The sequence below is a fragment of the Melopsittacus undulatus genome, chromosome 9, assembly GCF_012275295.1.
Source record: "Melopsittacus undulatus isolate bMelUnd1 chromosome 9, bMelUnd1.mat.Z, whole genome shotgun sequence".
NCBI lineage: Eukaryota > Metazoa > Chordata > Aves > Psittaciformes > Psittaculidae > Melopsittacus > Melopsittacus undulatus.
The window spans coordinates 43,206,563-43,221,775 of NC_047535.1; the positions used below are offsets into that span (position 1 = coordinate 43,206,563).

General features: G+C 36.1%; 1 protein-coding gene across 1 annotated transcript in view; it reads left to right on the top strand.

Moving 5' to 3' along the window:
- The window catches only part of CACNA2D3 (calcium voltage-gated channel auxiliary subunit alpha2delta 3), a 425,935-nt gene that overhangs the window by 130,400 nt on the left and 280,322 nt on the right, over positions 1 to 15,213 (top strand). The gene's annotated exons all lie outside the window — the stretch shown is intronic.

The following is a 15,213-nucleotide window of genomic DNA, read 5'->3' on the forward strand; positions in this document are numbered from 1 at the left end:
CTCAGAATCAGACCATTATAGTCTCAAAATGTTGCCTGTAGGAATAATGTGGGAGGGAGAAACACTATGGCAATTCACAGTTATAACATGTTTAAAAGAAAAACCTTTGCTTAAGTAAGACACACAATTAAAATAAAAAGAATATGTTAATTTGGAAACCAAGTAATCTTAACTTAAAATGGAAAATTTAACTAGAAGTGTTATTCATGACTTAAATAAATAAATACCTCCTTACCTGTAATGAATTTACATATCCTTGTTTTTTTGAATGTTATGTTAGGTGAAATTTTGCTTACTTTGTCTCCATCTAGATTTAATTTTAAAACCTTCTGTGAATAATTGCCCTATGTCTATTTTGATTTTGAGCTTAAGCATTAAGGGAAACAGTAATTTTCTGTATGCTTTTTACCATAGATGTATCTAAGAAGTACACAGATCTATAAGTTCTATTTTCAGAGTTTACCATGTTTACTTCCAGTAATCACAAAACATTTTCTTCTAATGAAAATATCATGTGAATTACTGATTTCTGTGCATGAAGGGAAAACATAGACTGAACTTTTAAGAGCTAAGGATAAAAAAAACCCCAATAAAACAGTTTTGAAGGCTGCAATACTGATATCAGCCCATGTTGAAGTAAAGACAGAATGAGCGCACTGAAGGTGATAGTTCAGATTATGTTGTGTTCAGTGAATGCTGGCTTGCATATTCAAATGCTTTAGAGTTCTGTTACATTTCAGCCTTGCAGAGGTGTGCTGCATTTTATTTTTTTGCACTTTAAGCCTTAGAGAAATAGGGTCTATTGTCTGAATAAATCAGAAACACTTTACAGGAGATTTTCAGAGGTCTACAGTAAGTGCTTCTTCACTGCAGGATAGTTCTCACTTTGACAAGTCCTTCATTTGCTGAGGCTTTGAAGATATTAGCACTTTCAGGAAGCCAGTTAAAAGCCATTTATGTCAGCAGCATTAACAGGGCAATCAAATCTTTGTGTAGAGCTCTGTTGTTTATTACTGTCATGGTCCATTAAAGCTAATCAATTGTTAATTTTGGTTTCAGCGACCCCTTTGCAACCCTTGCTGGGTGATTGTTGTTCTTTATCAAAAATCTCATAATACCATCTGCTCAATATAAAATAGTGGCCAGAAAGACTTGATAGTGTACATTCAAGTGGAGGGGGACAGAAGGCTTATATAATATACAGTGTATACAATTCTGCTATCAAAGAGGAATTTTTTGGCATTTGTGTTGCCTTGGTTGATGTGTGGAAACCAGGTTTAAATACTTTGAATTAGTGGCATGTGATACAGAATCTGTCTTTGCTCTTTGTGCTCAGATATTCTGGAATCTGAGCACATAAAGAAAGTGCTTTTGTGATTTTATTGGTCCAAACTTGCTTTCTGTGTCTTGAGGACAGTATAGATAATATTGTGTCAGTACATAAAAATGATATAAAGGAGAAATAAAATTATATTAATATTTTTATTGACTGTGAAAAACACTAGCTTAAAGAAAATAATAACAGGGAAAGTTCATCTTTTAGGCTGCTGGTATTCTCTGCAATGCTGAAACTATATTATTTCGTCAGGCTAGACCTGATCCCTTCTGGGCATTTTTCTTAGTAACATTATTAGTTTTGTCCTTAGTTATTCTATGGGCATTCTAATCAATATACTGTAATGCTGTATAATGGTCTAACCACTCAGCTATCTATCCCTGATCTGAATCTTTTGACACCACCAGCAAACACCTTGTAGTTATAAACATAAATAAAATTTCTAGTGAATTTAGAGAAATAAATCATAATGGGTGATATGAGGTTTAACTCATCAGCATTATATATTGCGTGTTTGAGTAATGGCTAAACTAAGAATCAGTGAGAGCTGACTTTAAAGATTTGCTATGTAGTATCTGGACTTTGGGAAGTTCTTTTTCGTGTTAGGGCTGTGGTTTTAGCAAGTTATGAGAAAATAACCTTCTAAATGTTATTTATATTTGAACCTTTAACTCAATCCAGGGTTTTCGCACCTGGTGGGTATGGTTTCAAGTTGTTGCTTAATGGAATTTAATCATGCCTCATAGTTTATTTTATATCCCCAATTACCATTTGTATCGCTCCAGCAAGTTGCCTTGTCACTATATTTCCATAGGCTTAAACAGTCACTCATCTTGCTTTATATAAGGGGACATTGTGTTTCCCTCTCTTTAAAATAAAGTGCTTCCTCCTGGTTCTGTGGCTTTAACATGATGGAAAAAATTAGTATAGGAGCCAGCTGCCGAGTAAAGACCCAGCAGGAGTATTGGATGTTATAGGTTTTGAAGTGATTCTAGAGCCATCTTTTAGTTTTGTGGACTTCATTGTTTGCCAATTTTGGAAGGAAAAGATAAAGAAGGTAACACCTTCTGTTGGGAGACAATCTTAATAAATAAATAAATATTTACAATTGCTGTAAACTGAAATTTGGCCTCCTGATAGTTTATTTTCTTTGTACTTGTATGTGTTTCCTAAGATGTGAACTGCCTTGTTCACAAACACCATGGTGGAGCAAGAGCTCTGTCATAGTGTTGTATTATTTCTGGTTTTCAATCATCTCAAGAGGTGGACACTCAGCAGAAGAACTGATGCTGGAGTTCTCAGTGCAGCAGTAAAAGTAACTTTCACTTGGTTTCTTACAGAGTAAACTTTAGAGTCAATAAAGATCTGTAATACTTTGTTCCTACCCTATTTTCATACTTCTGACCCCAATGACAGGAAGGATTAATAAAATTCATTATGGGTTCTGGTTCATTTGCTGAATGCTTTCATTGTACATACACATTGGCAGGGTAGTTCTTTTATTTTCTGCATGTTAATTAAGTTCATTAGTTCACTCTCCTTAATCCAGCTGAGTTTTCTCTGCGTGTGTGTGATGTGATAATAAAAAGCAAGGTTATTTCTTTTTAATAGAATCAAAGCTAGTGCACTGTTGATGTCACCTGAATTACTAGATGCTTTCTTTTTGGGTTGTTGTAGCTTCACGTTCTATGTAAGATCGGAGAGGTTCAAGTACCATATCTTGACCGTATTTCAGCTTTATATTAGAAGACTAGATGAGGATTAATCAAGCAGTTTTTAGGGAAGGATTAATTTAATTTAGGAGTACTTCTAAAGTTAACTTAGTAGAATAAAAAAAGAATCATGGTATAAGGCTGCTTTTCATTAGTAAGTTTTTTGGATCTATATGGTTGAGTCTTAAGAAAACGGTTTTCAAAACCAATACCAGAGTTAGGTACCTGTCTGCCAGAATTGCTAGTGCTTAACTCTTTAATTGCATTTTGAGTCCTTGAAAAATCTCATCCTTACCCTTAGAGTACATATGTTTGGTACATTAAAAAACCTTGTAAAATCAACACATAGGTAGCTGAAGATTTTTTCTCCAGTGGTTTACACAAGTGAACAATACACTTTTTTAATACATATTTAAGGATTTATTTAAAGTTTACAAAAGGTGAAACTTTAAAGGTTTAGGAGAAAGCATAAATAGCAAAAGAGGACTGGGGAACAGGATTAGTCCAGTTCATAAGTTCTACATCTTCTGCGTCCAGTTCTGCAACTGTTAGTATTACTGGATTTCAAGGGATGCTACCTGACTTCTGGTGATTTTGAAATCCCACAGCTGGGTAGAGAGCTTAAATACAGACATGAAATCATAATTTCAATTGTTTCTACCTTTATTTAAAATTCTGATCTAAATGCTTGTTTAATATAATGATACTGTATGAAAATTTGTACTGATGGATTATGAAATGATTATGTATTTAATTAAAAACTAATCAAATAGTAATTACATTGATACCAGTTACTGGAAAATACAAGGACAAAAGATAATTGAGAATAACTATTCTACATAATCTTATTTAAACTCCTGCTATAACATATGCATTACTTTCATGTTAGTATTTCAGAAGTCTGTTTGCATATTTATTATCTCACTAATTTTGAATGAGGCACATAACTAGATTTACAGTCTGTCAGCATTAATATTTTTCTGGCTGTTAGAATGATGACCATAAGCCTGAAGTCAGCTCTTGTGGGGTCCTGAACATCTGTGATGATAAGGGAAGTTCTATTGGACTCCAGGCACTCCAAACCAGTGATCGAAGTGACTTCTTGAAAAGTACATTTGAAACAGCAGTTGAGCATCTGAAGTTTGATGTACTTCATGGGTTATTTATCCAAGCTGGTTACTTTCTTAATCAGAAATTAGTCTTTCTAAGCTCCTAGCCTGGGAACCTAACATAAGGTCGGACATCCTAAACTCCTTTTTAGACTTTCTTTGAAATATTTTGCAGATCAAAGTGCTCTCAGCTGTATTTGGGTGGGATATGGACAGTGTACCTGTAGCTTGTAATAAGGTAAGAGAAAGAGATCAGTAACTAGGACTAAACTAAAGTGTTAACTTCATCACTATGTGCAACTCTTACAGAAGAAGATACACACCCTGGGAGCATTATAGTTTATTCAGTTGTAAGATCTGCCTCTGGAACTCTTCCTCAGGGTGCCTCACACAGGACCTGCTCTCTAGGAGTTCCTCCTGATGTGCCTCTAACGCTTGTACCGCAACAGGTTCTTTTATATTGTTATGTTCATCCAACTGAAGGTGTAATTTAAACACAGCTATGACATAGAAATGCTGCCAGGACCTGCAGAAGACTTGTTACTTGGTTTTCTGAATAGTTAGAAACAAATCAACTGTAAATTACTAGAACAATTTTATTTTGATGTGTGCTTGTAACTTCCGAGGACAAGAACGAGTTTCAAAGCTAAGCACAGAAATGCAGAGTTTAACTTGCAGAGATGCAGGACCTGATTTTACAGGAAATTCATAATTTCTCTACTATAAATAATTGTCATTTTGGTGCCATTCTGTTCTATGCAGAGAGCCATCAACATTAAATAGTAGTACTTCACCTGTTTAATTCAATAGCTATTCTATCTACTTTAGGGTCCAACAGCAAAGGAACTGGGAGCCATGGTCTGACTTTGCTATTGCAAATAACATGCTTCACTTCTGAGAGAGTTTGGCCCAGAGTTCTAGAGATTGATTCTTTTGACTGCAGTTATAGGACTCATCCTTTTGGTACCCTTAACAGGTTAGACTCATTAAACAGCTACCAGAAGTAGTTTCCAGGCACTTCTGGATTTATTGCTGCCTGTCTTTTGTGGTAGCAAGTGCTATCTGAAGCATGTGAAGAAAACACTGAAGAACACACCATAAATTCAGTTCCACCCATCAAATATGAACACAGTGCTTTTTGGTGATATCTGCTGTAAGTAATTAGAGAAATCTGAACCCTCTAGTTGTCAGCTGAATAACTGAGCACATATATTTTGTCTTCCTGATATTTTTCCTTTTATGTTTTTGTCCCTGTGTTATGCTTGCTTGCTACCAGAAATGAGAAGGAAACAGCTTTCTCATCCCATGAGTGTTTGCAGAATTTCGTGTTCTCTGATTAAACATTGAGATACCCCAAAGTTTTTTCTGAGCAACGGAACCCACCACTCATAGTCATAAAGGTGGGGCTCTCAGGACAGGAGGAGCCTGCTCAAGTTGCTTCTCTAATGAATATTAAATTAGTTATATGATGTGAAGCAAATGCAGTAGAAGGGCTTGTGAGATGCTTTGCTCAGAAAAGCCTGGTGGATGGGGCAGGCATTTTGGACCTCAGAAGCCCTGGTCTGAGTTTCTGTTTCCCTTGATTCAGAGGATGGGTTTCAATTGCAGTATGGGTCTTCTCCTCTCTGGCTCAATTCTGCCAAAAGAAAGTATTTTCCAAAACTACGGAGAATCACAGGTCAGGTCTAACAACAATAATAGGATGGAACAGAAAGCATTTACATATGTATAATATATCTGTACAGTTTTCTGTTTCCCATGCTCAAACTATGAAGTATTTCCAGGCTGCTTTTTTATGGTCTTCATAAGCGTCTATAAGAGCTAGAGACATGTTTAAAGGAAATATAAACTGAGATTCTGCATATTCACATAAATTCACAGAGTAGGTTTATAAGTAAAACAGAAGCTCTCATTAAAATAGTGATTGCAACACCAAATTCTTTCTTTTATTGCTTTTGCAAAGCAATTCTTCAACTTGCTCCAATGGAACAGATAGAATAAGCTAGTATTGTTTTGATAAAGGGATAATGATGTACCAGAAGGAGCCAGTCACATGAAAACAGATATATTAACTTTTAGGGGGCGGGGGGAGAATTAAAAAGGAGACAATATGAAATGAAATTTTAGCAGAAAATCAATAACAATACTTAATGTTGCAGCCTCAAAATTACATTGAAATTTCTCATATCAAGCTGAGGGTGAATGTAAACTTGTAAGAACGTCAGGCTTCAAAAAAACTTGTCTTTCCAAATGCCTAGCATTTGTTCCAAAAACGCTCAAACCAGCATGGTTTCTGCCAATGTGGTTGCCCTTCCACACAGTTAAAATAGCATCTGATCCATGCATGCCACAGTTTGTAATTGAGAAGTTGGTGACTGTCCCTGCATTTCAAAGCAGTCATTTAGGAAGATGAGCTTCTCTTGGATGCCAGGTGCACTGGTCTGGACAGTGATATAAGAGTAGGCAGAAAGAGTTAAGTGAAGGAAGGGGAAACTGAGGTTTGTGAAAGGAATGTGGAGGATGCAGAAGAAAGCAGAAACAATGCAGTAAAAAGTTAGGTATCAGAAGACTAAAGTGCAGGGCAGAAGGCTGGAAAAAGAGAAATAATTTATGAAAGCAAACCTGTGAAATGTTAATATTTTTGTGTTTCAATAGTAGTGGCAGTGGTCTTTTTTCATGCCTCTCTAAAACCATTACCTGTCCTTGTAGGGAGAATAAATGGGAGAAATAATTTTCAGCTACTGAAATAAAAAGGCAAACCCCTCTTTCTTCCATCCTGTTCTATGTCAGGTTAGGCAATTCTATAAACAGTAAGAAGTTGTCCAATATAACCTTCATTATAAAATGAAAGAAAACTTTAGAGAGAGAATAAGAGCAGGTAACATTCAAATGCCATTTAAAAATAAGAAGCTGGACAAAACAAATATGTGTAAGGAATGAGGGAGGAACACTGCATAGGAGATGAGAAAAAACATCACAATGTGATTGAAAAATCATATGATCCCCGAGATTACCATAAACCTCAGAGAAACTCATTTCATCATTGTCAGGGCAGCCAGAGATGATGTGTCTACAAACATGTCTGTAGTTTATGGGACTATCAGTTTCCAGTTCTAACCAAGAAAACAGCTAAAGTGTGAGAGAAAAGGATAAACTATGATGCAAGATGAAGTTAGAGTTACCAATGTTTAATGTTTGGCATATTGGTGATAGAAAAGAGGAATTTGGGATTAAAAATCATCTCATAGTGGAGAGTTATTTGACTTGCCTGTTGAGACCTGTGGATGAGAAATTAGTGATCATTGCTCTCAGGAAGAAGGAAAGTTTGTCACCTTCTGATAATGATTTATAAGTGGTTATTAGCTTTCTGTCTGAGGAAAGGTCAGATATTCCATGCCTTGAACTCTGAGCCCTGTGCTGTTTACCTGGCTAGCAGCAGCCTTACCCTCACTGCTGAGCAGTTTTACACTGAGAGTCAGATTTACATGTTACACTCCTATAGTCCTGTCAAGATCTTGGTGAATGCTTTCAACAAAATGACTGTCCTTTGTTAAATTGATGCCAAAGGCAAGTGACAGTGCTGAGGATTTTGATCCTATCAGGATGCATTTTGAAAGACACTGCTCTGGTTTAGCTTTCCTTTATCTGTGGATGTTCAGTACGTATAGGACAGCACAAGGAGGAGGTGATGTACAGATTGCTGTTTTTCGGTTTGTTAAGGCTAGGACACCAAGGATGCACAGCACAGTCTGTCATCAAAGCCGTGTGTTTGAAATGCATGTTTTTCCCAGAGTCACATTCTTTCTGGATAGTCCCAAAAGCATGTTTTAAAGAATCCATTTGAAACAGTTATTTAGTTTTGTGTGTACTTGTATGCGTTTTGTGTCTGTGTCTAGTTTCTAATATGGTAAAGGGACGAGAGCTAAGGTGCTTAGAGGAGCAAGCAGTGCGGGAGTTAATGTTTTTATTTATAAGGCTCATTGGTTAATGGTACTGAGCTCTCCTGCAGGAAAATAAGATCCTTAATTCACTCTTGCAAAATTCAATGCCCTATTGTTCTCACTTTTCTGAAGTCACTGTTTATAACATTGCTCTCCTTTCCCCTCTGAGGAATAATATAATTTATTGGAGCAGTTCATTCATAGTCTATATGATATCTATCTTTTGGGACAGAGATACCTTTTGCATGATGTACACACTGTTAGCTTCAAACTCTTCCTGTTTGCTTTATGTGAAAGGGTTTGTAATCAGGAATATTTATGCATCCTGGTACCCAATTGTGCTGTGCTGGCTGTTTTCTGCTCTTCATAGAAAATGAAACTTTTTCTTTTTGGCTCACACCTACCTGAGAAGCAAAGGATTTTAGAATATTGCCCTATGGATTTATGATTACTAGGCAGATAGCCAGTAATAAGCAGTGATATCTGATACTACAGCACAGACATTCTCTGCCTTTTCCCACCTTTTTCCTATTATCTTTAGGTTTAATAAACTATAAATGAGAGGAATAAATGGCAGACCATCTTTTCTCTTTTTGTGCTTTTTTGGGTGGGGGAGGTGCTTGGTGATGAGATTAATGTCATAGATTCTTTCAACCTGGTATTTAGGAATAGGCAAGTTATTGATAAAGATGGAAGTAATGTAGCTTTATATACCAAAAGCAACATTTTTGCTACACAAATAATATACAAATAATTATCCATGAAAATAAAAACATTATAGCTACAGATTGAATGAATATATATGAGAAAGGCAAGATAGAAGTGACTAAGTTCGTAGCTTTAGATGAGATCATATTTCTGACTTGTGTAGTATGAAAGTCAGTAAATCTTAGATGATGACAGTGGAAATATTTCCAGGGTTTTGTACATGCGAATTATTGTAGGAAGAAAACCCCAAGATGTTTTCTTGCCTTTGGCTTGTAAGGATGAAAACCAGCTACACTGGCACCTAAACATTTCCATTGCATATATTGTTTCTTTGTTTCAGAATCTCACACAATTGCTGACTACAGAATTAAAATACCAAGTTCATTATTTAAACCCCAAATAAAAGTTGCTTTGGACTTATTCTTTGTCTCTAATTGTAGTGTCTGTGTTCTGAGCCTTATTAACTTGAAACAGAAGGAGCCCCCACTTTTGTGCTGAAGTTAATTAAAGCTGGTAATGATTATTGTCTGAAAATTCTCTGGGTTCAAGTAGGTTATTTTGCCTCTGCTGCTGTTTTCACGCATCATTTCACCAATCATGTGGTTGGTCGATTCATAATACACAGGATTTGTCTGAATTCAGTGAGCTATGGATTTTTTATCATAGAAGGACACTTGCCTATTTGTTTAACAGTTAGTTGAAAGTTTCTGCTTGTAAAGTAGCCACTGGTGGCTTTTAAACTCAGGGTTTTGTTTCTTAAATCATTTGGGAAAATGAAAGCAATTATTCTTCTGTGAATAATTGGTAATAGCACAAACCACAATAGATCGGTGTCAAAAGCCACAGGGAAAAGCTTCCAGGTCTTTTTAATTTAAAATTTGAACATTTCAAAATATGACAAATCTATCATGTGTAAAAAACATGCTTATTTTCTGAATTTCAATTAATCTTTAAGAGATCTCTTATTCTATAACCTGTAATAGATCTCAATGAATATAGATCTCATAAAATCTGTAGAAAATGGCAATCTGAGATATAGAACGCAGTTATAGAAATTGAGTAATTTTTCATAACATCGCCATCTTATATTTCACATCCTTACTACATCTTTTCATGTCATTGACATTTTAGAGGTAGTTAATGCTTGGAAATTTGGACCTTTCTAGGAGACCAGTAATCACTTGACCTCTGGAGAGCTATTCCAATAGCCTAGCCATTTACCTTTATGGGTATTTCAGTAACAACTGGGACAGTTTTCAAAAGGTAACATAAGACTTACCCCTTTAGCAAGGGGTGTGCATTTAACTTTGAACATCTCTATCTCCATCATTAATGACACTAACACAGAAATACTTCATGGGACTATTAATTTCCGAAGAACTTGCAGCAAACAGCTGGATCCCCAGCTACTATATCAACGCATTAGAAGATGTGACACTTGTGTCAGGGAAAGACTTACAGAGATCTGAAATGGCACACAGTCTTAGGAACAGTAGTACACAGCTTGCTATGAAAGATCCTCAGCCAACAGCCAAACACCATGCTGAACACAGGCAAAAATATCCAGGGCAGCAGACTGTATGTTGCCAATGGCAAGACAGCAAGGATGAGCCAGAGTAGCCCACACTTCCACAGAGCAGATTCCCAACTGCTTCCAGCTCTGTACTATAAAAACATTTGAATCCCCAAATGTTTGTAATTTTTGATCCAAGTTCTGCACTGAATTCCATAAAATAGCAGCTCAGTTATCATCCACAGTTACTCCATAGGTGATAAAAAACACTATTTTTTCTTAATTTCTTGTGGTCTATTGGTAAATATCTTGCTATATGTTTCCTCCAAATAATGTCCCAGTCCTTGACCTTTCAACATACTGGCAATACCAGTGTTCCTCTGGGCTTTTGGAGAAGTGGAATGGTAGTGAAGGAGATTCTACTGAAAGAAGGTAGTGAAGGGTACAAAATGGAGACAGAGTGGTTTTAAAGAAGGACCCCTTGCAATACTGCCAATACAGGTTTATACAGGTTGCTTGCTTTCACTTTAATCAAAGGATAATACTTTCCAGTAGCACTGAACACTATTCAGCCTTGGCAATTATTTTCCCATCCATTGGTGAGCATTTTTACTTCCACCCCTAATGTTTAAAGAGTTGTTCCTTCCTTTCATCTTATTCCAATACAGGTTTTCACCTCATCTTCGTGTTTTCCCTTTGTGCGTGAGAAGACAAAACTGGGGAGTGGGATTGTTGTGAAGTCCAAAGTGTTTCACCTAATTCAGTTTTTTGTCTTACATGGGTGACACATACCCATGGTACTTGTGTAAACCAGGAGTGATCCTGGTATATCACGGTAAATCTGGACAGAGACTCAAGGAAAGAAGTTATAGAGTATGGAATGGTTTCACTTGTTGTCTTGCCCTTTCCCTTCAGACTGCATTCAGCTCTGCTTTTGACTGATAATACATTTCTGCTGTGAGAAATCCTCTGGTGCACAGCTGAGGATGTCTCATGATTTCATTAGGTTTTACCATGGTTGCCTATCTCCTTGAGTGCTAAGTGCGCTCACCCCAGTGTGGAGACACTTCCATGCTCTTGTTTTCCAGTTAAGCCCTGACATTAACTTCTGAATTTGGTGAATGTTGCACCTCAGCCTGTATGTAAGTGAACTCCAGACAGTATCAAAACTGTGTTTTCTGAATTGGACTTTATAGAGCCATAAACAGTGATGTCATTGTATATACACACAAATATATAATGATGAATACAGCAAATGCAATCTTGGATGTTGGCTGGAAAATGCACGCTCCAGGCCCAGATTTAATCAGAACTTTCATATTCCATTCTTGGAATATAAAGCTAACATTTTTGTCTATTTTGACTTTTGCATTAATAAAATGAAGTCAGGAAATCTGCTAAAGTTTATCTTTAAAAATGTGTTCAACCCAATCACCTTGTTTTAAAAATCATTTCCGTTTGTTATCTGCACATTTAAGTAGATTGTGTTTCCTCATGATTGATTCTCTGAAGGAAAGCACTAACAGATTCCTGTAATTGATTATACTTTAATGATACATAATGGCAAGTTCTGTTTTCCATTATTGTTACCCTACACGCTGAACTGTAACTGCTGTGATACCAGAATGTATATTGATATACAATTGATTTAGTAACATTTTACTCGTTGAACTGTCTTGCATTAACTAAAAGCACGTCTCCACCTCCTCAACAAAAGCACTCATTCACACATGCAGAGCAGGTATTGTACAGATCTCTGCAGAGAGTCAGTTCCTTCAGCTTAGTGGAGATGGCAAAAGACAAGTCTGCTGGAGATTGGATCTGCGCAATCATTGTTTCTGGGTTTCATGAGTGATTACAGATGGGAGTTGGCTGATTTTATATTTCATATGTTTCACTTTAATTACATTTTTTGTGTTCTTTTTGATTGTCCTTTTTGCGACAGATGATCCTCTGCCTCTACGTCCCCCAAATCATTGATGGCAGATAAGGTGGTTGATGATCTGAAGGTCTTGCTTATCTTCATGATCAGTATTACCTAATTATTTTCTGGTGGCTCCTGCTTATCTGTATAAATCTCTTTGCTTGTGTTTAGATGAAAAACTCTCCGGCAGGGATTACTTTGCATGCATGTGCATTTGTAACAGCAGCTAGTGCATCTGAGTTCAGCTCCATGTCTCAAACTCCTGCTTGTTCTTTACTTACACAAGTAAATAGTGTGATTCAGTTGCCACTTAGCTGTACTTTAACTCTTGGACATGCAACCTGCCCTAACCAAAAGGTTACAAGGAAGGTCTGATGAGTTATCTGTTGTGTATAGGTGGGCTACATGGGGAAAATAAATACATTTTTAAAGCTAATTTAGATTTTGAGTTCTGTGATTGTTTTGAAAAGGGATATAGCTGTTGTCTTCTAAATACTCAAATGACAGATACAGGAAACTTAATAGCTAGAATATTGTAATAGTATTAAATTAGTGATGTGTGTTAGAAATACTATGTAGAAGTACACAGTATATTCAGGTAATGTAATGGCTAACCCTTTGCATTTGCCTTTACATTCAATTTTCTTTACTGAGAGGAGGATTGTAGTTGAAGCTTATAATTCTGGATAGTTGTGCCAACAAATCTCATTTGTTGCATTCGAAGTCAACTTTCACATTACTAGCCATATTAAGCCAGCGTGAGATTTCCTAACCAGAAATTTAGGGGGAAAAAAAAAAGGCAAAACTTGCTGTTTGGACTTTGTTATTGTCAATATCTGTCAAAATCAAAGTACTTTCTAAATATCTGCAATACTTTTATATTTCAGTTTTAGAACCTGAATTTTTAACTTAGTTTAAAATCTGAAAACTGAAAACCAGTATCAGTGATTCTGAAGCACATAGGCAATTGCGTAAGCTGGATTCCAAAGCACTGAATTGCCACCACACACAATTTGTATTTTATACCATGTTATATATTTTTTAAATGTTTTAATTTAGATTATTTTTTACATCTATATTAACATTCAACACTTCAATTCTGTTAAATATAAATATTAGCTTAATAGCTTTGTGTCTGACATCGGTTGCAACTCAGATCTTCCTCAATGCTTTTCTGAACTGCTAATAGTAATAATAGCATTTGTAACATTCACTTTCTTTGCCATTCTAGTCATAAACAGTAATATCAATTAATATATACTTAGGGTTGTGTGGTGCAGAGATTATTGGAGAAATTATTTTTACTATCAGAGAACAGTTTCAAAAAGGTAAGAACTTCAAATAGTAATCAGATTAGGTTACTTAAATGGCTTTTTCAGTGGTGATATTTGGTAAATCACAAATGTCTGTAGTGTTTCACATGATTTTGGAATATAATACACAGTGTAATTTTCTATTTTTTTGCTGTTCTAGAGGAGCAACTTTTAAACAGTGAACTAAAATTTGTGCTCTAGTGCTATGTATTTTCAGTTCAACCCCACATTGTAAATGAAACCTCTGCACATTTCTTTAATTTAAAAAACATGAGTTCCCAATTAGTTCCACACAGACAATGTTAGATTTTTCCAACTGCAAAATGATTAATAGTACATAATTAAAATGGAACCTGGATCAAGAACTCATCAAGTCTCCCTAATACCATAATACTCTACCCTTTTCCTCTGCAAAAAAGTGATCTTGCCCAGGGGATCTCAGTAACTCTCAGGAAATCTGTTCCTGCAAATCCACTGTCTCTTCCCGTAAGGAATTTCCAAAATTCCCAACTGGGGAACTTCTTTCCAATATTTTCACAGCAAAAATATGTAACTCATAAAAGAGTATTAAGGAAATTTTGGAGAATGTCACCAAACATGTATATTATATATGAAAGTGCTTTGTTAATATTCTTTATAGTTGGAAGTCAGTGGTAGCCAAACATGCGTACATAAAGATCAGATCACTATTAGTCCTATATCTATACTAAATATTTTCTTAAAAACTGTGGTATTTCTTCTTGCCATATTTAACACAAAATTCCCATCTACTTGATTCTAAGCTAAGAGCTAACAGAGCACAGGCAAACAGAGCAACACCTCTTCACTTACTCCTTTACATGCTAACCTTTCTTCCAGTCCCCCAGCTTTTGCTAGCAAGATGCTCACCAGATACTCAATTATAGCCCAGACGGTTGTAATGAATACTGTAGAAAAGTTCTGGAAGGTATCCCAGCTGTTCAATGGGAGTAAGTACCATAACTGTGCGAGCCACTAGATGCCACTCTTGTCTCGTCCCAGTACAAGTCCGGGAGCATTTATAGTTGTTTAAAAAACCCAACGATGCCCTCCAACCTCTGAAGTCCCTTTAAAGATGTTCCTTTGGTATTTCAGCTATTTAGCATTATTTTTAATTAATCTTACAATATGACCTTATTGTTTATAGTATTCCTTCTGCTCTCAGTAATGTTACACTTATTTATACATATCTCAAAGCTATCCCTAGGCAATTTTTTTTTTATCATGGGCCTCTTGCATGGCTATGTTATTCTATGGCTTGTTTTTCTCTTTGGGTGCAATTCAGAAACTTCTGGCATGTGTATTCATCTGTGTTTCTGATTGAATTCACAGCCACTTACAGTGCAAGAAGCTCTATGTCTGTTTTTAAACATTCTACAAAGAACTTCACCTTTGCATTTTTTCTATACCAGATATAGTAGGAAGCTCTTGAACTTGTTTTATATTCAGTTTCTACCATTGGCAACCTCTCTACTACATTTGGCGTGACGTTTCCATGCCAGTTACCTGTCTTTAGATGCCTATCCCCTAGTGTCCCTCTAACAGGACTTTCCTAACCAGATAGTTGGTGAAAAATGAGTGTAAAAATGTTCAAGTTATTTGAGACAATACAGGAAAAGTAAAAAAGCCACAACCAAAC